The sequence below is a fragment of the Dermacentor variabilis genome, chromosome 10, assembly GCF_050947875.1.
Source record: "Dermacentor variabilis isolate Ectoservices chromosome 10, ASM5094787v1, whole genome shotgun sequence".
NCBI lineage: Eukaryota > Metazoa > Arthropoda > Arachnida > Ixodida > Ixodidae > Dermacentor > Dermacentor variabilis.
The window spans coordinates 60,112,521-60,129,528 of NC_134577.1; the positions used below are offsets into that span (position 1 = coordinate 60,112,521).

Here is a 17,008-nt window from a genome sequence, read left to right on the forward strand (position 1 = left end):
AGGATGTTACTAGGAAGTCGTTAGGATGTATAAAGGTGGTTAATAAATAGTCGCTTCATAGTTTTTAGGAAGTACATAAAAATTTTATTCAGAGGTAACTACTTTTGCAATTATGTATTGCAAAAATAAGCTTTGATTATCTCTGAATAAAATTTTTATTTGCTTCCTAAAAACTGTGCTGCGACTATTTATTGGCCACCTTTATATATCCTAACGACTTGCTAGTAACATCCTGTCAACTATCTGTCTGTGGCGAATAGTGATTGCCAAGTGGCTCGGTGTGGCATGCAACAGAAGAAGACAGGTTTCCATTTGTGCTTGAACACATCCATTTAATATCCCCAGGCTAGTAAGGAGGATGAGTTCTCCAGCTGCCCTGGAAGTAGGCTGAAATGTTGCGTTGTGTAGTCTAGAAAAGAGAAGAAAAAAGGCAATATGTTAGTTTTGCTACAGTGACATTGCAACACACCATGCATCTGTTTCTTAAAAAGGAAGTGCACAAGAGACAAGCTTTCAACCCTGTGAGCTCTAAACATCTCCACTTGTTTTGTGCAAAGTCCTAAAAATGCATGAAATGACTGAATTAGTGCATTAAAGCTGGGAGCGTGATGGATGTGCGTAACACCAACAGATGCACGACACATAAACTCTATCATACCAATTGTCATCTACAAACAAAAGCTGTAAATCAACTTCAGTTTAATGAACTTCGATATTCGTATTGTGACCAGTACATGGAAGTTTCATGTGTGATTTATCTTAGGAAAGGCAAGGTGCCAGTCATAACTGTGCTGCAGCTTTGCTTGGGCACAGGTACATAGAAGAGTTGACTTTTGTGTTGCACTTAAGAACCACGAAATGATACAAGCAACATGTAAGCAGTTGAACAGGCATTACGGACGTTCTACTGCAAGATTAGAAAATGCCTTTGCTGTGCAGACAGACATTGTCAAAGTGAGCTTGTTACTAAACATGTTAGCTTTCCACAAGACAGGATATTATATTATCAGTGCATTCATATGACCAGGGACTCTACCACAAAAATACATATGCCAACAGTAATGACAATTTTCTAGTTATGGTGACAAAGTTTGCATTATAATATGCTATTATAATTAGGTTAATAGCTATTTTAGCAGGAAAGAAAGGAGTATACCCTAAGATAGCAGTGAAATTGCCATGAAAGGAGTTTTGTTGAAAACTGCACAAAGAATATTAAGATGCTTCTTTGTGACACACATACCTACTATGGTGTTGACCGTCTTGGAATCCAACGGATCCTTCTGTGGAAGGCATTTGACAGCCGCCCAAAAAAGGACCTCCCTTCAACGTCTTCTATTGAAAAAGGAGCTTTAAGGAGGTCCTCCGCGAAGTGAAAGCCTGAGTTGCTAGCATCCAGGCACAGCCTCTTCAGCATGCCCTTTTCAACGTATACACCGTCACCGATGTTTACCTGTGAAAGAATACAACAACCACAGATTCATTTTATACACGTTTGATCAAGGAATGGTTAGGAAGTAGGGTAAGGTTTGCAAAAACGAAAGTCGCTGCTTCTCGTTGATTCAGTTTAAAGAACAAAGCAGCCTTACGTATACCATACATGCATTGTACTGAGCTGTGTACTTTTACGTAAGACTAGAAAGTATCAGGAACTTCAATGCGAAAGAAAGACATGCATCTGCCTAGAACTAAGCAAATGTGTGCCACCCCTTGACACAGAGTGAGATCTGGTGCTGTTTTAGTGATTAGCAGACATTGAAAGCTTCAAGCCTCATCGAGTATTGGGCCAAGCTGTGCTCGATTAGTGACGCACAAGTGCTCGAGAACTATCAAACAAGATGCAATTGTCTTCAAATACAATTCTGACTTCCCCTTGCAGACATGCAGTTTTCAATTTACTGACTGCACTTGGGTGTAAAGATTTTGTCTGACAGAGTGAATAAACCACATACACAAGCAGCATTTTCATAGTTAGCATAGTCTTTAATAGGTACTGATACCTTCAATTTAGAAAGCCCTGTATATTGGGCCTCATCAAACTAATTTCACAAAAGGTTTGTCAAGGTAGAAGCATAGAACTTTAGTCATTAGAAGACAGGTGAAATGAGTTAATTATTGCAATTATTACTGAAAATTAAATTTTAGACAGCTCATCCCAATGAGAAATTGATGCAAGCAGTTTGTACATGCCACATAAGCATTTAGATATCAAAAATAGGTATTAGAGAAAACCTTCCCTTAGAGGTTCATTAGTACAAGCCGCCATGCCCTCGAGGAGACATAACTTCTTTTTCTGTAGGCAGAAAGACGCTCGAGTATTTTATTGACACATATATGTGCCCATGCATATATGTCATCTCTGTTGTAAACCTTTTTTTCATGTACATGCAAGGTGTGTTTATAACATCTCATTGTGCACAAAATTTGCATAATAATTTAAAGACCGCAATTTTGTAGCGATGGTATTCCTTTTCGCTATTCGTTAGTGGGCTGACCGACGCCCCGGCCCGTGCTACGTACTGCAGCTGCCGGCCGTTAGCGGTGGGCGAGAAGCGTGATATAGAATCGAGGTGTAAGTATCGCTACAAAATCGCAGTCTTTAAATTATTACGCACTGCCGTAACCTACGATTGCAAGAGCTGACATCTCGTTATTAAGATTTGGTTGGTCTGTCTTTCTTAAAGGCCGGCGTCTGATTGAAATGTCTAGATTAAAAATGCACCTCGTTATTGTAATATCGGCCTATATCCGCTCTGTAACATAGAAGACAAATACGCGAAGACACTCAAGAACAAACAATACACACAGGTTCTCGCGACGCGGACCTCCAAACCGAACTATATACACACAAAAATCTTCATACAAGCTTCTATCTGCTTAAGCGTCAAACATAGCAATCGTGTGTCAACGCGCGAAGCCCATGATACATCGACGCATACATTACACATGTACTGTACTTGCAGGAATGCCTATATAGCGAATAACTTCTTGCCAGGAAACTACCGAACGAACACCAACTTTCAATGTGTTTTCATAATTGTGTGCCCATTCAGACATAGCAATCAAGGCGGGTAGCAGAATGCAAGCACGCTGTAACATCAGAGGAAGCTTCCGTGAAATTGCTTGCTAAATGTGCACAGCAACATGGCTAACATACGATAGGAAAGCGCTTTGCTTTAGCTAGTTACACAACGCTCATTACGTAAATCATAAGCTTCAAGAATGCGCGCAAGCGCCAAACTTGCTTACCTTTCAAGACTTGGCAAACGCTCCTTCGTCTAACAGGTACAGAGGCACCGACGTTTCTCTGGCGCAAGCACTGTAGAACTTCCGATGAACTCCAGCCAGCTCCACAAAAGCACAACCTTCAACAGTCTTCCAAACACTACAATTCGAAGCCCCAGTACCAGACTTTTCACGAGAGCGCGGGCAGGCAGCTCGGCAGAACAAAGGCAGCTCGGACGGGCGCTGTACTAGGGCACTCACTGACGACACTGGTGGATCGCTCGAAACACACGGCGAACTAATGGCGTTACACGAGTCCGGAGGGTTTGGGATGGTTACTGCACACGACAAGGAGCACGTTTTGTATAGGCACTTCTAAAATATAACTCAAATACCGCCTTACTGCAAGGAGCATTTACTACAACCAACGTGGTGTGTCGACCAAACAGATACTGCAGTAGCGCCACTCTGCGGTTTTTTAGAAAAATGTATCTTAAATGAAAAAATTGCGTGTTTTTTCTCCTAATAACATTTGATAGAGTCCTTTAATATATTTGTTTGGTCCAAAAGTGTGTACTTTGTACTTTGTGATACGAAGTTTAAGGAAATGTATATATAAGAAAAACTAAGCGGATGTTGCCTTCAAGATTCGCAATTGCTCAGGTGCATGCAGGTTGCAAAAGCACGGCCTTCGAGATCACACTTTGTCACTCAAAGGAAGCCGTAGTGGGAGGCGGAGAGGCATTAGGCCCCAATCGTTGGGTTTACAGTGCCTAGGTAGGCTTCCTTATTTATAAAGAATATACGGGGACTTCAGCCGAACCATGAGCGAGCTATACAGACACACGCGGTACGATTCGGTGTCCGATCCGACGTGCGGCGCTGCATGCTACGGCATGAGCGGCGCGTAAGCTCCGCCCACATCCAGCTCCCCAGCTTGAGTTCATATCCACGTCGAGAAACGCAATATAAACAACTCTGCTCAACACTGCTTCGCTTTACGAGAACGCTGTCGATAAAATTATGTCCCTGTGAGTGACAGAACACTTCATGACGGCGCGTTGTCCACTGACGGCTCCGCTAAAGCCAGCGATAGGGCCGGTAGGCATAGCTAGGCGGACGTTGCAGCCGACGGCGCTTGCGATCCAGCCCGAGCTCGTCGAAGAGTGCTTATTTTTGCCAAAACAATTAACACTGTACACTTAGGTCGGCCGTAATTAAATACAATTGGTTAACTTGACGCAGTCGTTGCGAAGGGCAAACGTGCAAGCGAAGCGAGCGGCCTCTCTCAGATGGTCGGTGTGTGATGTCTGCTCGCGAAATGCCCTCGCGTTGCGGCTCCCGATCTCACCAGTAGCTTAGTGCTAGTGTACAAGGCGCTGGTTTGCATAACAGGCACACGTTCGAGATAATTTTACTGAACTGGTAACTATTTCATGTCAGAAACAAACTGCAGCAGGCAAGGAAAAAGAATAACTGCGAGAAACCGGCCAGCCAGCATCGCCTCCGTGGAGGGAACGTCAGAGAACGTCACATGCCAGCCGCGCTGCCATTGGCTGCGACCAGACGACGGTGCAGTTGTCGGACACGTCGGACGATGAAAATCTGCCCGGTTTGTCGCACGCCGGACGTCCGATCCGGCGCTTCGGCACGGCAAAACACCTCGATTCGGGCTGCAGTTTTGGCGCGTCGGACGCCAGATCGGACACCGAATCGGACCGTGTGTCTCCCGCTTTAGTTGGCGAACACGAGCCGATCAGCGCGCCGTCCGTGCAGCTCCATCTAGTGCTATGGTGCATGGCCTACGGGCTTCTTTGACACCTACTGAGCACAAATTCATGATCACCGCTCATATACACGCTTCCTATGGCACTAGCTGTCGTGTTTTCGAGAATACGTGCCCTCATCTTGAATTGGTGAGACCATATTTCCTCTTAGCGTCCGGTATTAGAAGCAATTTTTTTGTATGAACATTCTACTATCATCTGTTACTAGGAAGTTGATTAAAAATTAGGAAAACAGTTACTGTGCAAAAAAACATTTTTTGTTAAAGCAGCCAGTCTTTGCATATTCATTTATAGTTCAGATGCTGTTATATATATGTTCATTTTTTCACTAAATCATTTTTAACAACTTTCTAGTAACCAGTGTTACTAGAAAGTTGATTGAAAATTGTGGAAATTTACACCTGTCCATGAAACAAGACTGTCTTGCACCAGCCATGTTCACTGAATAATTATAACCTTATTGAATAATATTCATGCATGTTTTGTAACTTGGGTTATGTACTTTAAGAACATAATTATTTTTATGGACTTCCTATTGAATCGTGTTTCTAAAAAGTTAAGATAGTATGTCTTAACTTTCTAGTAACTTTCTTTTTACATACTGAAGTTAGAAAAGAAGTAACCAACTTTCTTTTGACAAACGTTACTAAAAAGTAAAAGTCAATAGGATGTTACTAAAGTTGATAGAATGTTGATAAAAGTTCTAAAGAAAGTAAGGAAGCATTTTTGTATGGGAAAAGGTGTCTTAAAAACGTAGACGCCTTTTAGCTGATGAAAAACTCATTTTCAATACCGAATGCCTCACTTCCAGGGAAAGATCTCGGAAGTTTTCCCTGAATGCTGCTTTTGAGCGTGTTGAAGACGCTCGTGTATTTTAAAAATGTTGACCGGCTAAGTTTCTTGACTAACCATCACCGCTGGAAATTACTCCTCACCTGCACTTGTTTTATGTAGGTTAAGCATGATAAATTGAGTCAAGCATAGTTTTGGTATTGCTTGCAACTTCAGTAAAGATTATTCTTATGTTTCAGCTTTAGCAAAGCACGCCATGAAAATCAGCCATGTTCAATTTTTGCCAATCCCTAGCCCAAGATGAGCGCTAAGTTTAAACACAGCAAATTCGCGCCTAGGTTCAGCAAGTCGCCTTACCATTAACTCGCGTTTTAGCTTCTCTACCTCTGAATTTGTAAAACGAGTTTTTGTTCTCCCCTAACAAGAGTCACGCCTATTGAGCTATTTGTCCGTCTCCTTGCAGGAATTCTACTGGAACCAGAGGAAGGAGACAGGAAGCGTTGTGCGGTATCTCTGGCAATGTTTCGAACAGACCGGTTGCTTTACACGGGCACGCCAACCAACACATGGGCGACACAGCCCACATTTCTAAAGCCAGCGATCAATCACCTGCGAATAATTCAGAGTTTGTAGAACATTGCCGCACCCGTACTCCCGAAAACCACAAATGCCAAAGCTGTGGAAAACTGTTCCACCGGGCTTATCATCTAGTTCGACATCACCGCACGCACACAGACGAGAGACCGTACAAATGCGAAATATGTGATAAATCGTTTCGGCGTTCTGATAACCTAAATAGCCATACACGCATCGATACAGACGAGAAACCATATAAATGCCATATATGTGAGAAATCGTTCCGGCGTTCTGGTTCTGTAGACAACCATATGCGCACGCATACAGGCGAGAAACCCTACACTTGCGTAACATGTGATAAATCATTCGCGGACATGTCGAATCTTCATACACACCAGCTCATTCACACTAACGAGAAGCGCTATGTCTGTCATAAGTGTAGTAAACCATTCAAAACCAAGCAAAATCTCGCGCGTCATCTAATGTCGCATAGTAAGGATGCAGCTTTCGTTTGCGAAATATGTCATCTATCCTTTGTGAACTACTCAGGTATCGGTCATCACCGCCAAATCATGCACGGGGATAAAACCCTGGCTGAGTCATATGATTTCGCAGGCAAACAAAACCTTGGATACCTGTGCAAGCAAAATACATGCTACTTATCTGGAGATTCCTTTGAAGACGAGGTTCGACTAATTACACACCTCGTTACGCATATGGATGAGTAGCCGTAATACTCCGACTAGTGCGCAAGTTAGCTAAATCGCCACCTGCTTTCGCACAACGCGAGAGTAAAGCCGTGCCGGGAAGCAACGCTGACAATCTCCCACAGGCGTGAGCAATTAATTAAACACATCATGTGCAAAGACCGGCTTCTTTGGACATTTGACAAGGCTGAGTAAAAAGCGGGTTTTAAAATATTACCAGACAAGACGTTGGCGCCAGAATAATTCGTCGTTCTTCAACGTCGAAGTACAGTGCAGGTCCTGTTCAGTGCTCAGTGTTTGCAGAACTAAGTTGTTCGCGAACATAGCTTTAGGAAACTCATTTCAAGACAAACACTGATAGTCAGTTTGTGTGTTTTGTGTAACTAGTAGGTTGAAATGTCCGCACATGATTCTTGGCACCTCGTTTAGTTGGAAAAGTATTCTGCGGAAGCGTCTTTGCAGTGTACTAGAAAACTAGTTTTAATTATACATCCTATTAGTGGTTTTGTTTTAATAGAAACACACATATAATTAAGAACCATTTCAAAAATAAGGAGTGTCTTTTTAACTCAAGATCAATCTCCGCCATTATTTCAGGTTCTTCAGCCCTGTTGCCTTCAACAGACAATGCTTGTAGGGACTTTTACGAAAATATACAGCCACACTATAGGTATAGGAAAATTTATTTCCTGTAATTTTTTTTTCGATGCATCGGATATTTTGGTTCTTTGACTCTTGTATTCTTACCGAAAATATTTGTTCACTATCATAAACTAAGCTGATGACAGTATTGAGACTATTAAATTCAAGTTGTTTGTACCTTCCCCATATGATATGCTCTCTATGTACGAAATTTTTTGTTGTTCTTGTTTTATCCTGGTAGAAACTGTCCTTTTTAAGGGGCAGTTTTTCTCACTCGGAAAACGCATGTTTTGAATCGGCCTACTCTCTAGTGAAAGCTGTAAAATCTTAGTCTGATGTGACAAACGCATCCGTGCGAGCAATGACTAGTCAAATAAGACACAGTTCTTATGCGTATTGATACGCGTACTTTATCTCTTTACTTTGGACCCTTTTCAACCACTAACAAATCTTCAGTTACTGCTGAGTGCTTGACGTGCCTTCAGGTATCAGAACATTGTCGAACTTTCTCGTCGATTCTTTGTGATGACCTTTTGTAATGAAATTCTGCGCGCGACGCCGATAAACAAGTGCATTCTTAAAGGCGTGGGAGCACCAGCGATGACGGTGCAATCTTCTACGAATCACGTGGGAATAGCCGACGTTGATTATGCACAAACCACGTTTTGGACGATTGGCGCATGTGCCCGCCACTATCCTTCTGCCCGAGTATAACTTTTGTTACTTACGTTACGCCAAATAAAAAGTATTGCCTGACTCAAAGTTCTTGCTACTGTGTTGTTCGCCGTTACAACAACGTGATATCTAATAATATTTGGGGTTTTACGTGCCAAAACCACTTTCTGATTATGAGGCACGCCGTAGTGGAGGACTCCGGAAATTTTTACCACCTGGGGTTCTTTAACGTGCACCTAAATCTAAGCACACGGGTGTTTTCGCATTTCGCCCCCATCGAAATGCGGCCGCCGTGGCCGGGATTCGATCCCGCGACCTCGTGCTCAGCAGCCCAACACCATAGCCACTGAGCAACCACGGCGGGTAACAACGTGATATCTCGTAGAGGGGCTACGTTGTGACCGTATACACCCTGCAAGCCATGAATACGCCCTGCAAGCTCAATTCACACCAGCAAGCAGAAAGTGACCCCCCTCCCTTTCACGGGTACCCTATAGACGCAACAATAATATCGAGGACATTGATGTACATGGCAGAATAAGCACAAGGACGAAGCCAACATACGGTGCCTCTGGCCGCCCCAGGAGTTCTACATGCAAACATATCGAATCTAACATAATAGTAAATGTTACAGCGTTAGAGTATCTTGGCAAGGTAGCTTGCAGTTTCGGCTGCACGTCAAACAACGTAGTCAAGTAACCGCAAGAAAAAAAAATTAAAATAAAAAGTGACGTCACATCTGAAAATGGGAGTGATGTCAATTTCTTACTTTGCTTGGAGTGAATGTTTGAATTCCTTAAGCATCTAACGTTTCGATCCCCTAGGCCAGCAGTTATTTCTCTTTTGAGGCTGATGCGAGCTTGGAATTCGCCTCAGCTGAAGCGCCAGCGGATCACTAAATTATGAGAGTGGCGTATGTCTCAATGTGAACGTAATTAGGCTGTTATTGGCGGCAATTGCTCAAGTCGGTTCCTAAGCAAGGTGAGCAAATTTGATGGAAATAAAGGGCAGTGTCACAGAGGTTTCAAAAGCAATTTCAATTTTATTCGTCTAGGATAGACCTCCTATAATGCAACCAATATAATTAACCAAACAAAACTTATTTCGATGCATGAAAAGTAATATGGCCAGCAAACAGTCGTAATGTGTAGCAACATATGCGAAATATATTCGGAGAATTCGCGATTCCCTGCTGCACAATTCATATTCCTATCAAATAGTTATCAGAAAAGACAACATAGTTTAAGAAAACATTCGACGTAATAATTTTGCTGCTCGTCGGACACTCTGTGGCTTTGTTAAAGTGAGTGAACAAATGTACAGTCGAGCGCGATTTGAAGGTTATCGCGCGAGCGTCAACCAGCCTACCACTCCAGGCACCTGGCGGCCGCTTTTGGGACAGAAAAAATCATGATTTCGCAGTCTTCTCTCCCTCGTTCGCTGTTCCATACAGCAACCATCACCCCCGCGACAAACTCACCGCCCTTTCTCTCTATTCTAAGCTTTCCATTTGTTGCGATAAAGTGTGGACTTGGTTACCTCGTATCTTCGCGGGCGATAACAAAATTGGTGGGAAAGATCTGCTAAAGGCAGTGCTTGGCACTTCTTGATTTGAACGACTTTGAAGTTGGAAAAATATATCAACGCAGCATCGCCGCGTCATATCGCCTTTGTTCACCAATAAATTTCCGCAAAACATTTTTTCATAAGGGTATATAACGGCTGCAATGATCGATGCGATCCCAGACCACATGTCGCAAGAAAAATGCCACGACGACTTACGGCACAGGAGCGCCAAGAAATTGTTTCATTGGGAAAGTTTATGTCCCAGCGAGAGATATCCCGGCAGGTGAACCGTCCTCAGAAGACAGTAAACCGCATTCTTCGAGCGTTTCACCGGGAGAACCGCTTGGAAGATGCCCCGCATCAAAGGAGGCCTAGAGGAACAACTGAGGAGGAAGACGCTCTGATAATAGCTGCCGCCGTCAACGATCCATTCATGACAGCGAAGAAAATCAAAGAACAACTTGGCCTTCGCCTAAGTCTTTCGTCCATCCGAAAGAGACTTAACGCTGCGGGTCTTAAAAGCCGAGTGGCTGCGAGAAAGCCACTTTTGACCAGCGAACATCGCAGGAAGCGTCTGGAATTTGCGCATCGGCACGAAACATGGAGCGCTGAGGACTGGCAACACGTCATATTTAGTGACGAATCTACATTCACTACCTGCTGGAACCAGCGACTCCGCGTTTGGAGAGTCGATGGCTGCCGGTGAGATTCACTTTTCTTGCATATCATTTCACACCTAACTTTCCACCTAACTTTCTGCTGCCCCCTGATACGCTTTCCTTCTCTTAAGATCCAGCCCGTTACCCATCCCTTAATGACCAATGGTTGTCTTGCCTTCTCATTACCTGCCTTGGTCATACCCATTTCTTATTGATTTCGACTGAAATGTCCTTAACTCGTGTTTGTTGCAGAATAAGGGAGATTTTGGAAAGTTGGTACGGTGTCGTTTTTGAATTTACCAAAGTGAAAGACAGGGACATGAAGTTTATTGAAGTAACCGCACAAGCATGCACCAAGCGTGGCTTTAGGGCCGGCATACCATAGCGGAGTTTCAGTCGAAGTGCGAGTATGTGTGCAAACCTAAAATCTGCGGTCTCTAGCTGGAAAATATGCACGTCGCTCTGAAATTCTTCACCTCAGTATATCACGAGCTGCAAATACCTTAGCAGCTTTCGCTCAGTTTCTCATTATACAGTGGTAACTGCCCTGTGAGTGCTTTGGTTATTAAATTCGATGCACCAATTTTATTGCAGCTATGACGATGAAAACGTCCGCGATGTCGCAGCAAGCGGGCGTGTCTCGGTGAACGTCTGGGGTGCAATAACCTACGCCGGTCTGGGTCCGCTCTTCCGCATCCCAGGGAGGCTCACGGCCGAAGTCTACAATGAGATCGTCGACACTGTTCTCCTTCCTTTCGCCGTGAATGGACCTTTCCCTGACGGGTGTTTTTATTTCCAACACGACGGCTGCCCTGTTCACACTGCATCCTCAGTGCAGGAAAATCTGAACAAGTCTGGAATTGCACAGCTCCTCTGGCCGCCAAAGAGCCCCGACCTGAACATAATTGAAAATGTTTGGGGTTTAATGAAGGCACGGTTGGCTCGCTCCACCTTGACGAACACTGACGCAGACACTCTGTGGGCAGCCGTTGAGAGGGAGTGGAATGTCCTCCGACAGGACCCAGAACTGGCAGAATCTCTGTTCGCTTCTATCCCGAAAAGGATAAAGAACGTGAAAGAAAGAAAGGGCGCCGCGTTGAAGTATTAGGACCGAGGTCAAAGGGTTAGGCCTGGGATAATGCATAAGAAGCATTAGTCTCTTTTGGAAGCCAATAAAGACGGGTTGAAATGAATTTGCGCCTAATGAACATTAATGGGTAAGCATCGATGACACGGCCATTTTCAGAGGCAGTTCGTTGCTTAGCCCTCTCCCTATACGATGCCACTGACGTCGAAAGTGAAGTAATTCTTTACATAACCATGACTGAAATTCGCAGCACCATTTAGAGACCATAGCAGCCTGAAGAGATATGAAACGGTTAGCGTTTGTCAAATTCAAACGCCTTAGTGACTGTCGTTCCTCGTTTGTCTCTTATTTGTGACCCGCTGCTCTGGCTTGGCGGCAACACACATTCTAATCGCGACCTCATTGTCTGATTTCGGCCTCAGGGACCAGCTTGCACATGTGGATCCTTTCATCGGTGATGATTTCCCTCTGCTTCGCACGTGTGCAACAACAGAGCTTTGAAGGGAACGGGAGCGCTCATCCTGTGGTCGCTCCTTGCAACAGTCATAATAAGATGGGTCGTGCTGTAGTCATAAACACAAGAAAATCGTGATGCGCCGGGACAATCGGACAGCTCTCGACGACCGCACATAAAACATTCATTCTTAAAATGTTTAGGACATACCTGGTTACAATATTTCGTCATAGTACAATTGGCGGCACGAAAGCTAGGAAAAATAATAGAGATATCGAGCATATTATCCAGACTGGAGTTTATACTTCCCGCGTCCTTCGTCGTTTTCTTTGGTTGGAGCCTTCGCAAATAAAATAAAGAAACAGTAGAGGGAGGCCGCACATAACCGACGCATCGCGGGCTTAAGCTAATGTTCTTGGTCACCCATTCTTCCTGTCCCAGCAACAATGACGTTACATAGGCTAGATACAGCTTCGTAACGTCCAATTTCAGATAATACCGTAGAATACGTCGTGCGCACTACGATCACTGCCTGTTCGCAGAACCAAAAAAATAAAAAATAAGACTGATAGCCCAGCAGGGAGTGACGGCTTCTGAAGGAACAGCAAAAAGAGTGAGGGAAGCAGGCCTGATACCACCCTCGCCTCTGCAGAGAATTCTGAGCCATGGCGCTGTTCGCGTTCCCGGTCGACGCTCGCGCGATAACCTTCAAATCGCGCTCGACTGTACAGCCAAGCTTTCTTCGGGGAGCGTTCCGCATTTATCTTCACGACGAGACACAGCGCGCCGGATGACGAGGCGGGTACTTGCACGATAACAGAAACCCTCCACTCACACCTTTCGCCTATCATTGCCGTGCGTTAGGTCACGCAAAACTTAAAGTGAAGCGCACGCCTCAGTTTGAACAAACACGAAATTTAAAAAAAACGAAAGAAACCGCACCGTTCAAGTCAGCAACGCCATTCAGCACGACGTAATAGCTGCTTTGCGCAGTCAAGTCTTGCGCCAGAGTCATGGCTTGATAGGGGTCACCAACAAAGAATAAATAAATGGTGAAAGAGAAAAAAAATTCCCGGTTGTTTTAGTAAAGCAAAGATATATGAAACGGTATACTTCCTCGTAAGACAGTATGATTACAAATTTTTGAACTTCTTTTTTCGCATATATCTAGTTTTAGTGTTTATCCCCCTCACCTTGTCGCACTTCAATCGTGCACCACTAAGTGATATTTCTGGCGATAGGTTTTCGCACACTTTTCGTTCCAAGCTTGAGAGCACAGCAACGACTGGCTCGACTGCTGACACGGCTTGTTTCTGTTTCCGGCTCCTTCCACTTGTGGCACCATATTTCCAACGTGATACAGCACTGACGCTTCGGTCATTGTGTTCAATATCTGATTAGAGATTGCGCAACGCAAATCTATAATGTTCGGAGCGGGTAGCAGCATACTTAATTTAACGACTACAGCGCTCGTCGTGGTGGGCATGAAACTCAATTTACGACTGTGGGACAATCGCTGAGCGGGACGTGAAACGGTGCCCAGTGCGCGAGGCCTGATTGAGCTACGGCTACGCACGACGCACGCGCTTTCATCAGCGAATAATCGCGGAAAGTGCGAAGGATTTGCAGTTCTGTATTGGTATGGGGCGAAAAGGCAGTACTGCAATTTATGGATAACAGAACAAAGCGAGCACAAATCGCCAGGCGATAAGAACTACTTCATTTGAACACAGACTAAGAGTCAGCAGGATTGTCGCATCTGGTAATCATACACTTGTTAGGGCTAAATTAATTTCTATAGCTCCTGCACCTCCACGAATTCTTACACGAGCAACAATTTCTCCCTTGCAAGCAGGGCGCTTCATTTTGACAAGAGCATGAAATAATCATATGGTCATATGAACCCTTTTTTTTTTTTTGGAAGCGAGGGTTACTTCGCTTAGATGATTTGGCTGAAACAATGCAAGGGTTATTGGAGTGCCTCTGTTATCATTCAAAAATTTCCGCTTTAGCGTCAAGCTAGTGGCGCGCTCTATCGTTTCGTTTATAAAGATATGCGGTGTCATTTTGTTTTAAACCCGGAAGGGCCATAAGCGTTATTTGCGGTCGTTCAGCGCACTCACTGCGCATGCGCGGGAATTCAACATCGCGCAGTGGCGAACACACACCAGACCGTTAAAGCATCGAAACACAAGACATGGCTGAAGGAAGAAGCAACGAATACACGCCTCCTGTGTTCAACTTCACATACGAAGCAGCTCCAAGTACAAGCCGTGGCGATACCCCGGACGCTTCGTCTGCTCTGGGCGCCTACACAACGTGACATGTACCGCTCGTGCAATTTTCATTGAAAAACTGTTACTCGCACACAAGGCTGATATTGAAGGATTTACCAGCTATGCATTTTTTTTCAGCTAGAACGGGTCTTTGTTGACAGCCAGCTTCACCTTTTAAATCGGCGACTTGCTGAGATAAAGCCGCGTCGATGCACGGGTGGTGCGAAAATAGTGTCGATGTTCAGCGCAAATTCAGCTGTTTAGCGCTCTGGATAAGATTTGTTACAAAGGGAAGCGGATGTATTTTACGATGGAAATGTTTGTCTTTTATGAATCATTACGGCGCTGCACACACCCTGTTGGGTCCTAATACCCGCAGTCCAGGGTTCTATCCCGGATATGACCGCCGTATTTCGGTGAAAGCGCACTGTAAAAAGGCACGCGTTTACCTGCTTTTAAGTGGTCGTTAAAGAAACCCTCGTGGTAAAAACTGATGCGCAGTCCCACTAGTGCGGCATGAGCCATGGCTCTTCCTCGAAAGAACCCGTTTGAATTCATTAGTTTTAGGCGCACTGCACAGTTGCTTTGGCGAGCAGAACGTGATAACATTCAAAGATCCACAAATGCTTCTCATGCTTTCCGGCAACTGCAAACTACGTAACCGTAGTATTTACCGACAAACTCTGGTGCCAAACACTATGAACGAAGGAGAGCGTTCGGGTAGAAGCTGCGGCCTCTTGCATGGGCCGATGCGGAAGATAGTGCACAGCCGCACCAAAAAGAAAAAAAAAAGAAATTACGTCACTAACTGGTTTCCGTTGCTGTTTCGCACTCATAATATTTAACTCTTATCAGATTTCACAGAAAAGGGCACGCGGTGCGCATGTTTTGCTTCATGACATTTTTTTGTGGGCTGACATTCTATAACTGCCGAGGAAATATCTTGTAAAAATGTAAAAGAAGGTATGATCAACTTCTTTGACATAGTGATGCTGAAATATAATTCGCATATACAGCATGCCATAAAGCGAGGTGTGGCATATACATATACATTAATATACGCGTGGGAACTTTCGCTTGAGGGGACCCCGCCGACACAGCGTTTTCTGCGACACGGTACTCTAACGCTATCCCAATAATAACGTTCGTTCCACAAACGAATGGCAATACATGCAGAAAACGGGTCCCGTGGTTGAATGAGGATTGGAAAAAAGACGCGAAAGTAACAAAAGGAAGCACCGGGCTACTTCGCTGACTCTCTAGCACGGAAAATTTCATCAGATGAAAAAGGTAAGTCGCAGAGTAGGCCGATACAATGGCAGGCTGGTGAGCAAGCAGAGCGAAGTATCAAAATCGAAGCTTTATTGGAATTCCTTTTTTAGTTTAGTCAAGCAGATCATCGAAGGCAACATTGCCTGCGGTATATTTTTTTCTTGACAATAATTTTAACGTACATTTATATTAAGTAGCTGTGTTTAACATGCTTAGCAAGCATCAGCTTTGTCGTAAACAGCTAGAAACGCTGTAATCGTTCATATTCAAGTAAGATATGTTATAAATAGAAGTATTTACGAGACATATCATGCAACGACAAAAGTGTTGCGTAAGTTGAGTTACGTAATTGCGTGAACAATGTCCAGCTATGTTTGTATTTGATGTCAATGTTTCTTTGGATATACTAAGCAGGTAAATAAATGTTGTTCCGTTTTGCATTTGGAGCACATATTCCTGTACGAAGGTCTCATGCTGTCACGTATGTCGTCATCGACAGGTAGCAAAAACAAAAATAAAACCAGCATATGGCAGTAGGAAGAAATTACTGGACTGCGCTCGTATCACCTAATTAGCATCTGTGCGCTTTTATGTGACGTCAGTGAATTGCGTATGTCGACAGCTATCCTTCTGAGAGGCGGCTTGTGCTCTTGCGCTGCAATCAGTGTGCTGGCGAGACTTTTCACTTTTCCTTACGCAATAAAGAGAGACTTATTTACTTCGTTAAATGAACGTCGTCTGAGTCATCAGCGTGTTAAAGTCACCTGTTGGTGCTCAACATGATTTATTTTCAACAGGCACCGCTACATAAAATACAAAAAGCACAATGAAGCCTGCACGATGTAGGACAAGCTCAATAACGATAGACATCTTAAATTTGCTCGATTTGTTATCATTATCCAGTAGTGTTTTCAGCGGCAGAAACTTCTGTACCGCAAGCACTTTCTTGAAGCACTGGAAGCACGGGTAAATGACACCTGTCCCCCTTGTAATTCAAACGACGACGAAACATGGGCGTCAATCCGCTCACGGCGAGAGCACAGGGAAAACTGATTCGACTGCTGACTCTGGTTGTTTCTGCTCGCGGCCCCTTATTTGTTGTGGCTCCATACTCGTAACTATTATAAAGGTTGCGAACTTGATTCTTTGTAATCCATTTTTGTTAAATTTTGCGCAACGCAAGTATGCGAGGGGCGGATTGGGCACCAACGTATTTTGTTTAACGACCGCACCGCTGCTCGTGCTGGCGTGAAACGCAATTTATAACTGTGGAGCAATCACACAAAACTG

The 17,008-nt window shown here is 44.2% G+C and overlaps 1 long non-coding RNA gene across 1 annotated transcript; it reads right to left on the minus strand.

Annotated features, from left to right (window-relative positions):
• Positions 1–247: 247 nt before the first annotated feature.
• On the minus strand, positions 248–3,615 carry LOC142560607 (uncharacterized). The gene is made up of 3 exons (XR_012823401.1): positions 3,250–3,615; positions 1,244–1,453; positions 248–409 (listed from the first exon to the last, which is right to left on the minus strand). It is a non-coding gene; the product is annotated as an uncharacterized LOC142560607 (long non-coding RNA).
• Between the last annotated feature and the right edge of the window lie 13,393 nt (positions 3,616–17,008).